The 21,025-nt window shown below is 47.0% G+C and overlaps 1 protein-coding gene across 6 annotated transcripts in view; it reads right to left on the bottom strand.

Moving 5' to 3' along the window:
- The window catches only part of TCF20 (transcription factor 20), a 132,611-nt gene that overhangs the window by 93,644 nt on the left and 17,942 nt on the right, over window positions 1–21,025 (bottom strand). Inside the window, exon 1 of one of the 6 annotated variants that reach the window (XM_074871002.1) lies at window positions 9,316–9,431. The exons of the other annotated variants lie outside the window; for them this stretch is intronic. The gene's annotated coding sequence lies outside the window, so the exon portion shown is untranslated. Of the gene's footprint in view, window positions 1–9,315; window positions 9,432–21,025 lie in introns of those variants that run through there. 6 annotated transcript variants of the gene reach the window in all.

The raw sequence follows: 21,025 nt of genomic DNA, 5'->3' as shown, positions 1-21,025 counted from the left end.
GACCATGCCAAGCCGTTAACACTTTCAAGAGTTCGAGGGGCTATTTTCTAGGGATCAGACACCAGTATGACCTCAAGAGGAAATTTTAGAGGTCTTCCTATTCCAAATTATTTAACATAATTCAGAGTGGTCAGGTGCTTAAAAAAAAAAAGTAAGCATCATTTTGCCCCAAGTTTAGAAACAGGCTAATGCCTCAAAAGTAAAAATCAGACAAATGTAATCTATAAAGCTAATTGACCTGAACAAACCTTTTACCTTAATCCCTCCCTTTTCTTTCTTCCAACTCCTTGACTCAACCCACCTTTCTCCAAACCATTGTTTTCATTTGTGCTCCACTTCTTTGCTTCTTTGATCTGCAGCATCTCCTTTCATGTCACCCTTTGCATAACCCTTTACATTCCCCGCAGCTTCCCTCCCATACCCCTTGGTCCTCTTCCTTTTTTTCTGCCACTGTCACTGGTCCCTTTCTGTACCTTCATGCTCTCACCCTAATTCTAATGGGTCACAGGGTGCTTCCCTCCTTCTCTAATATTAGGATTTGGTGCACACTCTACTAATATCAAATATATTAAACTGCCACAAAACCTGTGAGAGTTTACCAAAAGCTACCCTGATTTCAAAACTAACAGAAATAAAAGATAAATTTATAAGTGACCAAGCAAAGACCACATGGGAAGTCAGTAGTATCGGCCAGAATAAAATGCAGAATCAGATCTGTACTTGGTCACTTCATCGTCAGAACCGGATTGCACCACTGACAAATCGAAACAGATTTATGCCAAGTCTAAACCAGAAACAGGCACTGAAAAAAATACTGTCATTTGGCTGTACATTGAGAAGTATGATTTAAAAGATGATTAAATGTTTCTATTTTAGAAAAAAAAAACCAAACAAACAACAAAGAGTGTCTTTAAAACCCCTTTGCTACAGCAGCTCATTTCACACAGGGATAGAGGCAAGAAAAACATGTTATAGTAACTCTAGCTATGGGAAAATGACTGATACTTTGGATCCAGCTGACAGCTGACTTACGAGTCATCACTAGGGCTAACATCTTCCTTCTCCATGCAGTCTACGGTGGTCTGGCATGTCTCAAAGCTTAAAAGAAAAAAAAAAAAAAAAAGCTGCTGATTTCATAGGGAAGTAGCCTAAGAGGCTGTTTGGAGGATGAAGTCAACTACATATGGTTCTATTTATTTGTTTGTTTTGGGGTGGGGAGAGGGAGTCAGTGGCAAATTCTCAGCCCTAACAACCAGCTCACAAGAAAAGCTTATGAAGTCAAGAGTTCCTCAAGGAAAAGAAACACTCTTAAAGTTTGTATTTATTACATAAATGCCAACATATTTGCAAGATTCCAAACTCAGGCAGCATTCAGCTTGAATGATTAAAGAGCGTTCCTCCTTGAGGCCACCATTTGAATCCAGCCCAGATAAATTGTAATCCAAAACTGTTTTTGCATAGCAGGTCAATATAGTTTACACACACACACACCCCGCTCTGTGTATGGAGGTGATACAAAACAGGTACACTAGGCAGGTCATGTCCTAATGCACACTTAGACCTCTACACCACAAACCAAACACAGCTGCATTTGAATGCATGACCAAAGTTTTCTGCATTTTCTTTTAGCAAGGGAAAAAAAAAAATCCCCCTAGGAAACACTGTACAAAAATATCCCTTCTCTGTGCTTTATGAATGAGAATTCACATAGAAAAAGGCAGGAAATGAGGTAAGGTTACTTTTCCCCTCATTCTCTATATTGTGACCGCAACGCACACATACATTTCTAAGTTTAAGAATATAACCGCATACTCATATATAGCTGCATCTCATCCAAGCACTGGCCACTTGGGAAAACTTTGAAATTCAAGAATTCTGCTACTCTGATCCTACAACCATTACCAGTTGGGAGCTAACATACATTTCTTTTTTTGTTCATCCTGACGCTTTGAATTATAATTTGCTCATTAGCCTAATAAATACCTCATCGTTGTGTGGCCCATAACAGCAGAAACAGCAGTTATTATAACAGTTCCCCACTGCAGCAGAGGAAGCTTGTCTGACCTCAGCATCCCTCAGCACCTTAAGCAAACACAGATTCAGTATAGCCATGATCCTTGTGGAGCTTTCCTGCTAACCCAGACATAGTAAAGCAAGAGGTGTGACTCTCCTCCCTCTGGAGTGCACGCAAGCTCTTCTCCAGTCAAAGGAGAAATATCCCACCCCCAGAGGTTTTCTCCATCTGCTCCCAGTAAAAAAAAAAAAAAAAAAAAAAAAATCTATGGCACAGGGGCAACACGTACTGTAAAAAAGGTTCACTAGCTCAAGTGCTTTGGTTGTGCTGAGCATTTCAGTTGTGACCAACATAATTTCCTGTCATTCCACTTTTCCCAGGTTGCTTCTACATCTGTCCTCAATCTATGCGAAACTCCTGTTTATACTTGATCCAGAGCCTGGCAAAAATTCCCTCTTAGAATGGAAGGGTAAGAAAACCAAGAGGTATTAACAGTTAACAGATTTTTATTTTTTTAAAAAAAGCTTCTCAATGCATATAAAAATGACCCCAAAATAATGAGTCTGGTTTTGTTTGGGGTTTTTTTTTTTTTTAAACTGAGATTGTGATTCTGATTCTGTTGAAACCTCCCCTGGCCCATGCCCAAAACATATGCGTGATGAGAAGAGCGATGACTCTCCCAAATGTACTAAACAGGGCAATTTTGGGACCTCCTCCAAGATCTCTCTCCATCTGTCCATCTCCTGCCCAGCAATTCATCGTGTCCCCCGAATCTCTAACTCCACTGCGTTCTCCAGCCCCGGCATCAGCTCCTATCTCTGTCCCATGTTAATCTGGTCACATCCCACACCAGAGCAACACCTTCGCTCTTCCTGGAGCTGTCTTCTTTCACAGATTGACACCAGTGAAATTCTATGGTCTTCCATTCCTAAAACCAGGTGGTCACCAGGGCACAAAGGGGCAGAACCCACTGCTTGCAAAAGGAAGAGGGGAAATTCTATGGCACAGATATTTGTCTTCTGCTGCAAAAACACGCATCAATCCCAAAAGCAGAGGCATCAAGTTATGCCTCCTTCCTACACTGGCTCACACTAGCTCCAGCAGCTGATGTGTCCCATTTCTCTTTGGGATTACTTTTCAAGCAAGGCTGAACAGTCTAGCATCATTATCAGACCTCATGCAGCCCTGCTGAAGCCCCATCATTTGCCTGCACAAATTATGGAAAGAATTAGCACTGATCTTAGACCCTGGACTACCAATTGTCCCTGCACACAAAAGGCTTAAGTACTGATGTTGCGCGTGCCCAGAGGAGATGGCAGAAAGACCCTTCTGCCTGCAGCAGGTGAGAGACGGACCTGCAATTTTCCTGGGAATTGGGCTTTTTCCCTTAGCCTTCTGATTTACAGCACAATCAATAGGTTTCTGCCCACTGCTGCCACCCCCTTTAGTTTCAGAATTGATGGGCGGCAGCGCTCCGGCGCTATTGTGTTACAGACAAACTGTGAAATGCCACCAAGGCAAGTGCTCGCCTGAGTCACGCACGGTCAGCACAACACACCCGGGCCAGGCAGCATGCTGGAAAGCTTTGCACAGGCCTGGCTGTGCCAAGGCAGCCCGCTCCATCCCGTCAGCAGCCCTTGCCAGTGCCATTTCTTGCCCCACAGAGGTTCTGCCAGCAGAAATTATCATCATAGGTCTCTCTCCTTCTTGCACATGTGTATACACACACACGTTGCAGCTGATCACTTCTCAGCCTGCGATACCCTCATCACACCCTCGTGAAGCTGGGAAATACCATTAAATAGGGATAACAGAAGAGGGCAAAGGGTAGAGGCAAACGAGTTAGCTAAATAAGCTGAAAACAAGTTGTTGGATAACATCAAGACAATCCAAGTCCTTACTTCTGCTGAGAGGGGCAAACAAGTCCCTCCTGCCTCTTCCCTCCCTCCCTCAGCACATTTCCCCAACTAGATCTGGCTAAAAACGGGTATTTTTACTAGGTTAGTTTACCACAGCACACTTGCAGCAGTAACAAGGAACATGGGAGGCAACTGCGTCCATTCCATTTGGCAATCGTGCTGATCTGTATCTACTTCAACCCACCACAAAGCCATGCCCTTATAAACAACCTGAAACTCACAACCAAAACCCCCATACTGCCTTATCTCTAAGCCATAGATTTCAACGCCAAATCATGAACGGTACAGATTAAGTGTAAGCCTGCTTCCGTTCAGGTTCTTCCATCTGCTCCCCTTCTCCCAGCTCAATTGGAAGGGGTTCAAGCCTAATTCCTGCCTTCTTCATCAGACACCCACTGACAGAGCTTACAAAGGGAAGCCCTCCGGTGCATCCTCTTCTGGAGATGCAGAGAAGTTAAACAACGTCAGCAGAGGCAGACTTGGGGCTGAAGCACGGTGTGTTGAGTCCTCATCCAGCACCTTCCCTCCAGTGTTATGGCATACCTTCTTTCCCTAAGCTGCAGGTGGTGTAAATGTTACTGCATCTATGGCATTGCTAGTACCACTTAATACAAACCTGCAGCTTGACAAACTATTTCTTAGTGCATCACATCAACAAGTAGCTGGATCGTAACTTGACACCCAGTCCTGACCTTTCACCCTCTGACAGGCAGGCATTTTCCAGGAAAAACTTATCGCACATCAGATAAATCAAACAGATTTAAGAATACCTTAATTACACTGCAGTAGATCACACGTCTTTTCAAAGCTTTAAGAAAACAAAACACAAAACAAAACAAGACTCTCCGCCTCCTCACGGAAGGGCCTGAAGGCACAGCTGGATCCTGGCTGCTGGTGACAAAGCTGGTTTCCAAAGCCACTGGTGCTCACTCCTTTCCCTCTTGCTGTCTCCCCCTGCATGACTGGGAAGCAGGATCTGCTTCGGTAAGGACAACCTTCAACAAGACGCTCTGCCCACCACCTCGGACGCAAATCCTTGCTCTAGCTCTGAGGAGGGCCTTTAAGCTGGCAGGCTAGGGGATATTCTGGGCAGCCGGACAACACCGCATTCCTTTCCCTGTGAAACTTGTATGAAATGCTGTGTCTTAGACAGACACTTATTACTGTATAAACTAACGCTTTCCAAAAGGGAAAAAAAAATTTAATCAATATTCCCAACTGACTCAATTGCTCATATCTACAACGGAAGGAGAAGAGAAACGCTAAGAGGGACAAGAGAGGGAAAAGAGAGTGTTTTCAGATGAAATGAGATGTGAGAGAGAACCAACAAAACAGAGATAATCAGCAAGTCTCTTCCAGAGTCACACAGCTGTACAGGAGCTTTTTGTACCCGAGGACAGATTTTATAGCAAGACAGACAAGAAGCTGCTTTCTCTCTAAAGGAGTGCAAGGTAGGGGGTGAAGAGAAGGGAAAGTAAAGCAAAAGGGAAGCTCAAGCTGCTGAGGCAGCTGTAATGGTGTGACGGGGACCAGTGGACGATAAGCTATGAAATGTTGGCTGGATGCATGGATAAGCATGAACAGAGAGAGGGGTCCCTCATTTTGATCTCCAATGCCTGCAGTTCTGGCAGGAGGCTTCCTGGACATTTAGATATGGAGGACAAGTGAAGTTTCTTCTATGCAGGCACCACCCAAGGGGAGGCCTTGCCAAATCACAGCCTCTGCAGCCACAGGATAGAAGCACATAGAGTCGCTTTGACAGTCCAGAAAAAAACTGGCCAGTATCTTAATTCAATTAGACTTTTCTAAGGATAATGAAAGCATCCACAGTGGTATGAGATAGGAAATCAGTTATAAACTAGTACAGACCCTCACATTTCAAAGTATATGAAAGCCATCTGACAGAGACATAAAGAAGCAGCTTCTCTCTCAGTTGTTGCTCCAACTTCACCTTCCAATCAACACTTGGTCTCAGCTCCAGCACCACAGCCAGTGTCCAAGACAGTGTATCAGACCAAATGGGTCAGCAGTCCAAGCAGCGTGGCAGTGTGCCTCTGGCAACTGACACTACCAAGGGCTTGAAGCAAAGACCATGCTTCTTCAGTTGCACTGAGATACCCAAGGACCCACCCCATCAGAGGTGAGTTCTAGGTGATGAACTACCTGGTTAAAACAGGTATTTTTGCCACTGGCAAGAACCCCAAGTAGTTCCTCTGAACAAGAGACTTCATCACTAATCTGCCATTTTTACTCTTGCCATAAAGGAGAGGTTTGGATTAGGCCTGGAGGCAGAAGAGGTAAGTGACTCTGCTAACTGCTCATCTCTTTTTGACAGCTAATGAAAATCATGCATCTCTGTCAGCTCTTTTGTATTGGTTCTCTGCCTGCAATTAGTCAACATCAGTGGACCACAGAAGCAAAAGAGACTGCTCTTGAAGGGGACTGTGCTAGGTTTGTGTGGCAGGTTTTTGTTAGCAGGGGAGGGGGCTACAGCAGTGGCCCCCTGTGAGAAGCTTCTTGAAGGTTCCCTGGCTCCAAGTCAGACCTGCCTCTGGCCAGGGCCAAGCCAATTAGCAATGGTGGCTGTGCCTCTGTGATAACATATTTAAGAAGGGAAACCTGGGAGGGGGAGGGGGGACTTGTGAGGAGGAGTTGCAAGAAGGACACCTGTGTAAACACCAAGGTCAGTGGAAGAAGGAGGCGGGAGGGGGGTGGGTGCGTGTGTGCCAGTGCAGCCCCCCTGTATCCCATGGTGAGATGGCATGGCTGCCCCTGCTGCCCCCCTTGCCACCCATGGAGGTCACCAGAAGAGCAGAGATTCGCCTGTGGAGGACCCCACAGCAGAGCAGGCAGCTGCACCCAAAGGAGGCTGAGACTCTGTGGGAAGAAGCAGCCCCACCGTTGTAGTTCGGCGCTGGGAGGGCTGCAACATGCAGGGATGACCCATACCAGAGCATCTTGGGAAGAGCTGCATCCTGTGGGAAGGACTCACACCAAGAAAGTTTGTGGAGGACTGTCTCCCATGAGAGGCACACCATGCCGGAGCAGGGGAAGAATGTACAGAGTTCCCCACTCTCCCCATCCCAAGGAGGAAGAAGCAGCAGAATGACAATAACCCCCATTCCCTGTCCCCTGTGCAGCAGGGGGGGAGGAGGCACAGAAATCAGAAACAAAACTGAGCCGGGGAAGGAGGAGGGGTGGGGGGAGGTGTTTTTAAGATGTGGTAATGCTTCTCACTGTCCCACTCTGTCTGTTAAGTGTTGTCCTTGTCAGTGTTTGAATTCAAGTGATGGGTTTTTTTTCTTCCCCTAACAACTCTGTCTTTTGCCCTTAACCATAATGGGTGAGTCATCCCTCACTGTCCTTATCTCAACTCCCCTGCACATTTGCTTTATTTTCTCCTTCCCATTCTTGAGGGGGAAGGGGTGAGTGAACAACATCCTGGTGCTCAGTTGCCCTCTGGGCTCAAACCATGACAGAGACCAAGTCACTGTCATCAGGCACAGAATCCTAGACAGCAAAGGCATAGCTTGTATTACAGGTTTTGATAAGCTGTTCAATGCCTGTCTTCAGACCCCAGGCAGGCTGGAGAAGAGCTATGGGGTACAGTATGTTCTGGCATCCTGGTTTGGAATTCCACCTCAAGCAACTCATTTATTCTCCTTCTCAGGCCAGGTCAGAAAGGAGAACTAGCAGCACCTCACCATGGATAGAGCAGCAACACGCAAACCATGATACCCCAGTCCTTCCAGCAAGATGCCAGTATAAGAGGCTTGGAAGAACCATTGACAGTAGACATGATTCATACAGCAAGTATCTCACTAAATTTCGTCCATCATTCATGTTTATCTTACGTAACCAAAATAATAACAAAAAATCCAGTTCTGTGGGATATGACATGGAAGTTTGGGCTACCCCATTGCATCAACCTGCAACCTAGGTCTCAGATGCAGAAGAGTCCTATGAGAAACAGGAATAACCTGCAAATACCAAGAAAGTAGATGCCCCTTCCCAACAAAGCTTACAAATCAGTCCCTTCGAGCAGAAACATGGCTTTACAACAAAAACTCAGGGAAGGGGACTAAAAAGGAAGATTGAAATGCAAGGCTACATACAAGATAGAGCTCTTCTAGGGAAACAAAGCAAACAGCAAAAAGACATTTCTTCTGTGCAAAACCCAGCATGGCCCATCTTCACCTGAACTGCCCACCCACGGGGTCTAATCAACAAAAGCACATGTTCCACTGGCAAGGGACAAGCCAGACGGGTAAAAGGCAGACAAAACAGAGGGCCTCTGCGAGGTCTCTGTGACCTCCACTCTCCCAAGGCACAAGCTGAAAGTCATCACACCAAAAAGCTAATGGAAAAAAGGGAGAAGGTTAGGGTGGGGGAAGAGATCAGACTCTGTATTTGAGATTCTGAGAGCTGAAAGAGAATAAAAAGCTAGTTGAAGCCTAGCAAACCACTCTGCTAAAAACCCTATGTGCAGACACAGAACAATGCTGATTTTACACTAGAAACCAGAAAATGAGGTGGAGAGAAAATGCAGGACAGCGCTGTGTTTCTACATTAGGATTTTTAAGTACACTGCAGGATTTCTGTCTCAGAGTACTCATTGAGTTACATCAGACTGTAATGGCCTGTTGATTTTGAGAGATTATGGCAGTGCTGCTGATGCAGGGGGAGAGGAGATGGAGGGAAAGAGAATACATGATGTATCAGCCAGCATGCACACACATTTCATATGATTACCTACACTCTTGTGTGAGAGAGACACAGCAGATTCACAGTGGGACCAGGACCAGGAGGGGACTCTGCACAGGACCCTGTTAGTAATCTCGGCTGGCACTGCAGGCAGTTTTGGTCCATCCCTGATCCCCATTTCATTCCCCCGGGGCAGCAGATGCCAAAAGCAACATTTCTGCAGGGGACTCCCATCCAGGGCTGACAGGACCAGAGCCACATGGCATGGCACGGCAAGTGTAATGGAGGAGGTGAATCCCGTGTGTTCAAGGCGCATGGCGTGTTCCTGAGATGGATTCAGTCTCACTCTGCCAAGCTGACAACTTTGCCTGCCTGCCTTTCTCTCTCTCTCTCCTATATTTCACAGAGAGATGGTATCCTTTCCTTTTCCTTTCTTTGCTCCCGGGCACAAGCAATCAAGAACAAAGGATGAAAGAAAAATGCAGTGGGGGGAGTGAGGCGGGGGAGGGACATTTGAGAGTTAGGGAGCAATCTTTAGCAGAGAGAAGAGAATTAAAAAAAAAAAAAAAGGGAAGAAAGGAGATGCAGAGGCTTGGAAAAAAACACAATATGCAAATGAGGCAGAACAAAAATCAGAGCTGGAAAAAAATAAAATAAAATCACACCAAACAAACCCACCTCTCCATAAGCTCTGTGTCTCTCAGACGGGGGGATGCCATCAGGGTGAGAGGTTCCCAAAGCCTTCTACCACCCTCCATCTCCAGCAGACACCCCTTGCTCACTGCAGGCAGGCTATCTGCCCTCTGGGGCATAGCGAGGGAAGGGAAGAGGGAAGAGTAAAGCGATTCTGGAGCAGTGAAAATCCTTGTTTTCTCTCTGAGGTTAGGAGCTGTGGGGCAAACAGAACCAGCCAGGTGCTTCTAACATGATGTTTGTCAAACAATCTGATTTCAAGCTTCACTGGAGTAGTCCCTCAGCAGCTGCTTTAATCTACCGCAGCACTTCTCCCCCACAGCAGGCTTCATTCCCTGTGTCCCTCCTCCACTCTTCCACCAGGACAGAGGTCCCCCAGGAGCAGAGACCTCCACCCTGGCTGGCAGTGGGTTGCCTCGTAGACTGAATCACCTCAGGCCACACCACAAGCTAAGCAGGATCAGGCTTGAACTGGAGGTTTCCAAAGGGCATCCAGCTGCACAAGGAAAAGGAGGATTTTGCTGCTGCAGTTGACATACTGCTCTCAGGGCAAAGCCCTCACACTGCTCAGAGGTGGGTGTCAGCAAAGGTGGACTCTTCCCTCCAGGCTGTGGAGTAAATATCTCATCCATCAGCTTCTTCATTAGTGACACCATAGCTGGTGGTGCATTATGACACACTGTAGTGCAGTCACCCTTCTACTCAACATTTATTTCTTCTCCTTCCAAGGTGCGAAAAACATCACTGTATGCTCCTCATCTGGGAACAGTGAGAGGTGTAGAAATGAACTAGGAAGCTGCAGGATTCCCAACTTTTAGACCAACTCTGGGGCTGACTCACCTGAAACGCCACTTTTTAGCACCAGTACTGCTCTCCTTTCATGTAAACAGTAGCTCCTTTGCCCCAGCTTCCTGTTCTTCCTGCCCATATTTCTACTCCAAACTTTATTAGTTGTTTGTTCAGTTTTGCCTGCAGTCATCTGAAGCCAGGGACTATAAACTATGGGTTGGTCTTTACAAAACAAAACATTTTTTAAAAAGTTTATTCATATCAGGGAAATGGATTATTACTTTTACTTACTACGAAGGAGCATCACTTAACGTCGTAAATACTAACTTCCTAAAAGCACAAGTCACAACTGTGTTGCAAGGTCTAGTTAAAGAACAATTTCAAGAAGCTGACAAATTCCACAGCAGAGGCATCTACGTACTGGTGGGGCGCGTAAAAGCAAAAGCAAAGCCTTGTACTGCATTTCACAAAGGACTGCGGATATCAAGGTAAAGCAGACACGGGAAGCTGTGCACGTATTGAGGGCAGTAAGTTGTCTAAGGGAAAAAGAGCAAGAGAACAAAAACGCAGTGGTGAGGAGGGGAGGGAGAAGAGGACAAGTTTTAGCAGAGGTCTGTGCCAGGCAGATTGGTAACTGCAACCACAGCCTGCAAAGGTCTCTCGCACCTCCAGCAACCAGAGAGGCTGCAGGCACCAGCTGTATTTTCCAGGAGCTCCCTTGCTCCCAGGCGCGACTCCCCACCCCAGAGACCCGCCAGGAGGCAGAGCAAGAAGATGTATGATGTCTCAGTTCACATCTTAGCCAGGTCTGTGTCCCCATCAGTAAGAACCGCCACCACAACTGACACTAATTGGTTCTCTTGTTGTCATGCTGCAGAGGTGACAAGGACCACATGGGCACAGACAAGAAGCCTCCCTCTCCCTGGTCCCCTCAGGTCACGGCTAGGTGCCCTGGTAGAAATGGTGTGCGTACAGAGCTGGTATCACCACAATGTGTGTGATGCTTGCTCCGTGAATAAAGAGCATCACTATCTGGAGCTGTCGAGCCTGCGTCACTCACTGCAAGAAGCGGGGGGGGGGGGGGTGTGGAAGACAACTACCAGCTTAAACCAGATTTTACTGGTAGGAGCACCACCACAATCCAGGCTCTCGGGGACTTTACAAGGGAACCTGAAACATTACCAGCTGCAGTTGCAGCCTCCATACCCTCCTTCTGCCTGGAAAAACAACAATTAGCACACGTGTGCATTAGTGCATGCATGTGTTTGCATGAGCCTGCAGTGCAAACATATACAATAAACAGAGCAAGGAAGAAAGAGATTGCTGTTTGAAGCTCAAAGAAGCTATTTGTAAAAATCAGTGTGCAAGTGAGAAGGAAACATAGGCAAGAATTACTTTCATCTTTCTGGGAGGGAGAGGGGGCAGGGAATTAAGCACACACACACTCCCAGTAATGCCCAGGAAAAATTATGCCGCTCATGATAAATGCACTTTTCTGGATCTGTGAAAAATCTGACATAATGAAAGTACCTTGAACGCAATTACCGGCACTTGTTTAGCATGGCAGGGCATTGCACTGCCACTGGGCTCGCTCCTCTCTGCTCCCAATTAGCATGCCAAGTACTCCAGCCACACACATGGGCTCACGGGTCAGGGATTGGCGCAGAGGAGCAGCAACCAGCTACCTGCCCTCCAATGAGGGAACGAGCGATGTGCTGGAAAGCTCCGGCTTCCTTCATTTTACATCCTCCCATCCCTATCACACTCTTTTCCTCCACTCCTCCAGGGTCTCTGGAGGCAGTGATAAAAACCGCAAACTCTCCCCCCTCCTCTCTCAGCTGGTCTCATTCACGGCTCATGGCAGACCCAGTTTCCTCTGGGGACTCACTAATGAAGACGGCCAACGTTAATCTCTTTCCCCCTCCCTGACGGGTCGATTTATAGTTCCACGGAGAGTCCTGGATTGCAGCCAGAGGGCTTGACACATTCTTCTTGTTCCAAGAGGGAAGGGGGGGAAGAGAGAGGCTTGTGCGCACACACACACACACACTGAAGACACATACGCACATTTATGATTTGGATTTAGCTGGAAGATGCAGCTGGAAAACCTGTTTACCTGTTCCAAACAGCAGCTGAAGGGAGCAGTAACCAACAGCGCTTTTGTATATATGTGTGTACTCCAAACATCTTTGTGTTTCCATAGCACCTTTCAGCCCAAAGACCCCAAATCACAGGGATCAATCCCTCATCACCAGGATGAAATAAAGCATCAGTTGTGTGCCAGCAGCACTACCTGTGAGTCATTAGGAGAGGAAGCGAATGATAACTTCTCCAGGATAAACGGCAGGGGGAGGGGAAGGGGGAATTTTAGACAGGCAGAAAGTAAAGAACTGGAATCTGGCCAGGACACTGAGGTTATTGTCCCCTCATCTCGTGAGAAGTGCAGTGGGATCTTTAACAATCAATTGATCGAGGCCTCAGCCTTACCTCTCATCCATAAGAGGTTTCAGCGGTAGCTGCAGTTTCTCCAAGAGCAATGCTGGTGCACAGGCTCAGGAGTGGCTCAGAGAGAAATGCACCCCTCTCGTACCCCCCCACCTGCCTTTCTATGGCACTGCGTGGCATTGCCCACACTGGAACTGCTCAGACCTGTCATTTCCATGGCTGCATCTTCAATGGAAACTGGAGAGAAGGAAAGACTCAGATATCATTTCACCACTGAGCTATAAGGGAGTATCCCTTCCTCCCCACCAGCATTTAATTTTTTTCCCCATTTGACAGTCGCTGCCATAGCCTCACCGCATCCCCTAACTTCACGCTATTTGTTTAGTTCAGTTCCCTGTCCACACACTGGACTTGCCTGCGATGACAGCACGGCTCTGCTAATAGGGTCAGTCAGTGAGCTACTGCTGCAGAGCCGCAGGGGAGCACAAAACACTGGCTTTATTCCTGTAAGACCTATACATTACCTCCTCGCCCCCGCCCCCTCAGGAACCAAGTGGTGGATTTAAAAGGAGCACTGTCAAGTCATTTAGGCCCATTATTTTGCACTAGAAGAAATGGCCTTTACAAAGCTCAATGGAAGCACACTCTCATTCCATCTTTAAGTAATCTTGAAGGTTTCAATTGCAGGGCTGTAAACCACAATGCAAAAAAGCACAGACAAATAGATCGGATCAGATATGAGACTGCCCAGACACAGAGTTCCACTTGCCAAGCTGACTGCAGGGCAAAAATAGAAATGAACACTGCACATAATTATAGTATTTTACATTTCCACTGCACTTTCCATCCTGAAAGATCCCCAAGTGCACACACATGTGCATGCATGTGCATACAGAGAGGCAGGATGTTGGGAAAATTCACTTGCTTGTGAAAGAGACCAAGAAATAGTGGTCCAGTAATAACAGCTTGTACTGAACCAAAGCCTTCATTAACACACACACACAAGCTCATAGAAAATCATTATAATGTGAAACAAGTATAAGCCAAGCCACAGAAATCCGTAGATCAGCAGCTCCACCACTTCTGCTGCTGCTCAGCGTTTCCCCCAAAACAGAAGATTAGAAACTGATCTTTTATTAGCTCTCGCCCTGTTTCTCAGTGAAGCCCAAGGTGCCAATTCCACTTTGCTACCACAGGGCAGGGGCAACTCTGCAGCTGTAGATCCCCAGCCTTCCTCTCTCCCACTGTCGAGCGCTTCGCAGCCTGTAAGCACATACATCCTCCAGCCCTGTGGGCTGCAACGGCCCCATTTTGCAGATAGCAGAGCATCTGAACAGGGGAACCAAAGCCAGGACAGTGCCCTAACCACGGTGCTCCTCTTTCCCTCCTGACAAAAGAGCTGGTGTCAGGTACAAAGGCCCGTTCTCTACTTGCGTGCCACCCAAGATGCTCTGAGCAAGGATGAAAAGGGCCAGGAAAAAAGAGCACTGGAAGATAAGCCGGAGCAGAGACGTGACACTCTGGCAGAAAACTCAGGACGTGACACTCCAGAAACCTCAGGAGGCCGGGAGGCAGGAGAGAAAAGAGCAGGCGCTAGCTCCAGCCTTAGCCTAGGATGCTGGGTCACTCCCTTCTTTCCCACATGTCTGTGGCAAGTCAGTTTTGTCTTCCACATATTAAAATCTCATAGCAGTTTTAAACTCCCATCTGAGCACACAGGCATTTCGATGTTGACTTGTGGCCAAGCATATGAAGAATGGGGGTAGGAAGTTCAAGAGGAGACAGAGAAGGCGGTGGCTCTGAGGGCACTACAAAAACAAACTGGTATGTCAGGAGGAGGGAAGGAAACAGTCTGAGGTTATGAAATGATACAACAGCTGGCTAGATAGAGCTGGGATTTTTTTTTTAATTTTTCAAAATGAAAAACAGGAATCTCACCAACAATACAATGTAATCAAGCGTAGTACGCAACTACCTGTTCAGGGGAGAGCTTCCCTGCTAGTAGCCTTAGCCCTTACACTAGCTTGAGGCTGATACCTGCTTTTGATGCCCCTCACGGAAGAATATGTCCACTCAGCAACACACTGCAGTCATGTTTGAGGCTCAGTAAATGACTGGCACATGCCCCTCTCAGCAGATATTTTGGGGAAAGAAGAGATTTTGTCAAGGACACTGCAGCAACACCCTCCCCTATACTTAGGGAAACAGCCATGGGATTGTTAATGTCCAGAGAGGACTCCAGGTTTTAATAAGGTCACATCTGAAAGAGCCCCAACATAATAAGCTGCATGGAAGTCAATTTATCGACCTCAGCACACAGGGCTAAGTCAGGCCTGCTGGGATTCAAAGTTGTGGTTGCAGGGCGTGTAGGTAATTCATACCTGATGCTTGAGGCCATCCCCTCTGGCTATAAATGGGAGACCAATGAGATTTCTTAAATTTCATTTAGTTTAATAGTCCAGTGCATTATTCAGGAATGCAAGGAAGAGCCTGCTTAAAATAGGATTTTTATTTTGACAATGTCACTTTAACAACAAATAGCTGCTCCGTTCCCTTAGCAGGGAGACAGCAGGTGCTCAGCTGGCTGATTTAGCAGCAGCCACAACCACCACCATGAGCTGCTGGGTGCAGTTCAGAGGCTGCACTACTTCCCTCAGCAGGACTGCAGATTCCCAAGGAGGGGGAAGGGCTAGTGGGAGTGAGGGAAGAGGCGCAGGAGCAAGCTTGGAGTGAAGGATTATTAAATTAACCAACAAACCTCACTGCCACTTCATAGGGACACCCTCATTGGACTCCGATGGGCATCCATGTCAGCTGCCTTCCCCCAGCCTTGTGTGCTCCCCTTCCTGCACTCAGGAATTAAACACCGCTGTCAGGAGACTTCTTTACCCTCCCAGAAATAACATGCCCACTTTTTACCTTCATGAACATCAGCAAGGTACTCGATGATCTTCTGATACCCTCCCCAATGGCTTCCTTTTATGAAATCAAATCAGTGTCTTCAGCTCTGCCTTAGTAAGCAACTAGAAAGCAAGAAAACCATGTTGCACAGCCTTGTGCCTACAGAAAAGCAAGGCTATGGCAATACATCTTAGCAGAGGGGATGGTACAGCAAGTGGCTTGTGGCATGAGACTGCTAGAGATGACCTTAATCTTTAAAATTAAAAACAGATGGGTGCATGTGACTTTGTGGTTTGTTTTTTGTTTGAGCTTGGGGATTTTATTTCAAAAACACACTACATAAAGAACATCAAGACAAAAATTCTGGTCATTTCCCCATCTAGCAATGCAAGTTTTTTCTAGGCTGAACGGCTGATAATTAGCAGACCAAGAAAATGATGTCCTCCTAAACAGTGAGAAACTGAAAGCTGTGATGTTAAAAGGGAACGGGATTTTACTCAGCCCACATCAAATTCCGGCTGGTCTTCACTTGCTCTTGATACTGTCTATAACAAGACTTGCATTTATTCAGTTGTTTTAAGCTGAAGACAGCCAGTAGACTCAAAACTCTCTTACCTACAATTAAAGTATTAGAGCTTACAGAAACATCCATTATACCTCAGCAGCAGTTCTCTAAGCCCCCCAAAAAATTAAAACACAGAGCACACATTACTCTTTCTTGTAGCCTTAGATATATCAGGCTTGAGGATAGTACCATTTTTAAAATCCATCATGGTGGGTGGAGGGGGGGGCGATAAATTGGTACAAGTCCAGTGTAAAGCAAACATTCCCTTTGGGTCATCTTTAAAACTAATCCGGACACGACACTAGAAAGCACGCTTAAGGAGACAAACAAAAACCTTCCAATTGTTTTATAAGCATACTATCAGTGGAAGAGGCCCAAGTAAAAATAATACTATATAACTGTATTAGCTGACTGTTATTGTTGGCTACTCAAGCAAAGTAGGGCTTCAACAACCCAGAATTTACAGGACTGGGAGCCTGGTGGGTCTCTGGTTTTGATTTTGTGCCAATTCACATTCACTCATGCTCTTGGATAAGTCATGATGCCGTCAGCAGCTTCAGCCCAGCTGGAAAACTGGGTTAAGAAAGCAGTGGACGCTCACTGAAAACTAGGGCTTGCCTGCACAGGAACACACAGGAGAGGCAAGCTGAAGCACTTTAAGCAGATGGGTAAAATGGCATTAAACCCCTGTGTGGACAGATTTATACAGAACACAAATGTGTCCCTGATTTGCCTGCTTCACTACTAAACTGATTTTTACTAAATCAGCTGAAAGTTAATTTAAATCTAAATACGGGTATGGTCAGATCAGCCAAGCAATCCAGTCAGTGCGGGCTAACAAGTTGCCGTCCTTTCAGTTAGATATTGCTAACTCACCATATGTGCTTCCAGTCTTCTGTAACGCAAAGAAACTTACAGTATCCTCAGAGAAATCTCCCACAAACTGTTTTTGTGCTACTTAAAAATCAGAGGGGACAGTTTGGCTGGGAGTTAGCAATCTGGTACATTGGCAGGGGCAGGCTACAAAGGATGTCCCTAGAGTTGCCAGTCTAGCACTGTTCCTCGGCTCCAAAATTAAATAGATAGTCAAACTTTTAATTTAAAAAAAAAAAAAAAAAAGACGACAGAAATACAGCTTTGACCCTGCTGGGATGCTGCCTCAGGAAAACCCAGAGATGTTGCCGCCGGGAAGGGGCATCCATCTGCAGCAGGCCATTTTCCAGCACCACAGTCACTTGACAGAAACAAGAAGCCAGGCAAGGACTGCTGGCAACTCTCACAAACACTACTCCAGGACTGGGCAGGGACTCAAGAAAACAACTGCCCAACCTCTTCCCAATAGTGACCCCAGCCGTGTACCTGCCTCAAGAGATGCTGGCATGCCTTTATGGCCTGGACAAGAAGATGCCTCTCATATACCAGCTTCCTCACTTGGAGGAGGCCCCCCCAAACCACACAGGCTCAACACTGGGCAGACAGACCTCCTGTGAGTGGACACAGAGAGCTGAGCTCGTTGCTGAACACAGGGAAAATACAGAGCTGGCACAGTAGCTGTTTCCTGAGGAACAACAGGTTGCTGGCACCAGGGAAAAGGTCATTTTAGCATCTACCTGATTTTCTGTCCTTCCTGCCCCATGGTTACATCACCCTCGATTGATATTTTGTAAGAATGATAATGCAAAGATGGAAGAGAGATGCCACTGTGCCCCCAACCCTCCTGCATCAGGAGCCGTCTGAGGGTGGGCTCAGTCCGTCATACCCATCCATACCATAATGCCAACCCATCAACATGTCACCGGGCCATCCTGTCATGGATGTCCTATCTAATCGGCACACACCAGCACCAGGGCTCCTTGCTGCTTGCTCTCTTCCCCTCTCACCCGGGCTATGCAGCATTAATTCTTCAGCGGCAGCTCTCACTCTCCTCATGCGTGTTCCTCCTCACGGCTCCATCAAGAACACCTCTGCTCTGACCCGCTGCCCTGCACTGCTGCCCTGGCCACCGGGCTCCTGACCCTCAGCTGCCCCAGCTCAGCTGCCCCCCAGCCTCGGCAGTGCTCTGCATGCATTTGGAACAGGAAAGCAGCAAAAACCCCCATCACCCCAGGGAGCCAGCTCAGACCACCAGCCTCATCCTGCCTGCAGCTTAACTAACACCTTAAGGCTGGAAGGGGAAAATGCCCAGCACCCCCCTCTCCCCGCTCCCTACACCTCCCCCTGTAACCCCATCAGCTCCCTCCCCTCTCCAGCTCACCACCGTAACTGTAAACCCTTTTGTTTCTCATCAGAAATACAGCAATTATTTCAGAAAAATCTCTCCCCTCAGCACTGGTAGAAATACCACAGTCTGAGACAGTAGCTCTCCTGATGATCGCAGACGGTGGAATATTCCAGAAAAAGAGGAAGATTTGGGGAGGGGGAGGAGGTATCTGGAATCCAATCTTCTTCCTCTCCCTGCCAACCCCCCTCCATCTCTAGCAGATTTCATTTGTATCATCAGGATTTCTGTGAAATTTTCACCCAACCCTCCCTCTCTCCCATTTCAACTCCTGGCTAAGCTCAGTCAAAGGTGCACAGGAATAACACACTGCTCCACTTTTCTCCCAGGCTGGACAAATAAGTCTTCAGCTAGCCACATGCAAGCCATTAAAAATATATTAACATACTCAGCAGGGTCTGTCACTTTTTCTTTTCTTCCCCCCTCCCCTTTTCTTAAACACAGAGAAGGAAGAAATCTTGCCACAGTAACAAGAGGTTTTCATCAAGTCTCATTACTTCAAGCACAGCCGCACACCACAGCCCCCACAGAGAACAGCCTTCGGTTCCCGCTGTCATTAAAGGAACGAAGATCTTAAACAAAAATTAAACCCAGGACAGCATGAAGTTGGGAGCACACAAATGGATAAGGCAGGGAAGGGTGCATGAAAGCCGAGTGGAAGAGCAGGAGCGAAGCCATCAGACAGGGCCCCGCTCAAGTGGCTTGGGAGGGATGGGGCAGGTGAAATGTGTCCTGCAGGGCAGGGGCAGGCATTTTCAGATTCAAGCCAGCATCCAGAGGTATGCCATATTTCCCAGAAACTTAGTGACACAGCAACGTCCTGGAACATTAATAAGGCTCAGGGTAAAATCAGACCAGCAATTATGATAAGCAAGAAGCTTTTTCTAAGCCTGAGATGTTGCACAACAATGATAGTTTTGCACACTCTTTCACCCACATCCATTTTTACTCCAGGGAGTCCTCAACCCTTCCGAATGGCACCATGGCCCACGCTGGCCGGAGTGGCCGCACATCGCATCTTAACCTGCAGCAGCTGCTCTAAGCCTAAAGCAGGTGGCTACTGGTGTTACTAATTTGGGATGAGGGTTTTAAGGGTGGGAGGCAGCAACTCTACATTTAAACAAGGGATTTCTATACCAGGGGGTTGTTAGTCAAAGGGCTATCAAGTCAAAGTGCCCTTAAACTGTAGTTTCTCAAGTATTTCTTTGGGCAAATCTCTGGGTTAAGCAGCTTTCCTCTCCACCCTGGCTACTTTAATCCAGATCAATTCCCTGATCCAGTACAGCGTACAGCAGCACATTCAGCTGCACTGGCACAGCTGAACAAGCAGCTCAGGAGCAGCAGCAGGGGCTGCTGAAAACAACACTCGTAAAACTACACCCTCGGATTCAACAGGCATGGCACTTAGCCCCAGGAGAGCAAGATGCTGCATGCAAACCCCATGAAAACAAAGATGAGGGTAGAGCAGTACTTCATGCATGGCTAACTGGAAAGAGTCAACCTGAGCCAAACAGGACATAAAAAAACAAAAATCTGGTGACAGCATGGCCATGTTTTATGCACCTCTAGATGAGACATAAGCTTTATTTCTCCCATGGGAATGGGGGGAAACAAAAAGCTCTCCCTTGTGAAGCAGGCAGTACAGTCAGGAAAGGCAGAGCTATGCAGAACAGCCAATGACGGTAAAGCACTGATGAAAGGACCTCTGAGGAGAAAGGAGGAGGATAAGAACCCCACGGCAGGTGAGGAGCAGGAACTGTCGGGGGACACCACAGAAATTCCCTGGCAGAGCAGTGAGAAGCAGAAGGGAGCCAGGACATGAACTGGATGACACATAGGCAGGATGGGGATGTAGAGGGGTCCACCCTGGGCACAGAGAAGAGGAACAGAAGAAACAGTAGGGAAGCTACTTCAGATCTCTGGTGTCACAACCATTCCAGTTGTGAACAGTTTAATGGGTCATTTGAACAATGAAGAGTTCATACACCTTCTGGTTCTGGAGTAATTACATCCATTCTTTAAAAAGACATCACATAATGAGGTCTACCAATATCACAGAAGCAGATAGAGTAAGCAAAATGTCTGACTGTACTAGGAACAGACCAGAAAATAGCACTGATTTCATAATAATACGATACAAGTCAAAGATATATTCACCTCTGCAGCACTGAAACCTGCTCTATTCATCCTACCTTGGAAAGGGAATACAAGGAACTGACAAGGTTCAGCAAGTGGCAACAAAGAGAAGAGACTTGTAAGACAGCAAATGCTTACATGAAGTCCACACATGCAAAACAACAGCTATGTGCTAGTGCAACCAGACTCTAGTGCATACCAAGGCTGTGACACAGTAGCTGCACGCTCTTCTCCCCAGAAAACTCATCCATCCTCTCACAGCCAGCCACCGCGACCTGGCAGTAACTGCCATGGAAGAGAGCCATCCTTTGAAGAGATAGCAAGGCAGAGTCATTCCCCACACCTGCCAAACTGGATACACTGCGTGCAGAGTCTTCATTGCGGAGCCTCATGGTTGGTATTTCCACAGTCTTGCAGACAGTTTGGCTGGGTTGCTCTTCCTAGCCGCTTCAACTTAGATGGCACAAACTCTGTCATGTAAAAGAAACTGAGCACACTGCCTTCAACTGGTTGCAGGAATATACTGGAGTCTTACCCACACTCCCAAGTTTGACAGCAATGTAATTAGGTCAGGGGATAGC

This window comes from Strix uralensis, chromosome 5 (assembly GCF_047716275.1).
Source record: "Strix uralensis isolate ZFMK-TIS-50842 chromosome 5, bStrUra1, whole genome shotgun sequence".
Lineage (NCBI taxonomy): Eukaryota > Metazoa > Chordata > Aves > Strigiformes > Strigidae > Strix > Strix uralensis.
The sequence above is the reverse complement of the archived record's forward strand: the minus strand, read 5'-3'. Positions and strand labels throughout refer to the sequence as shown.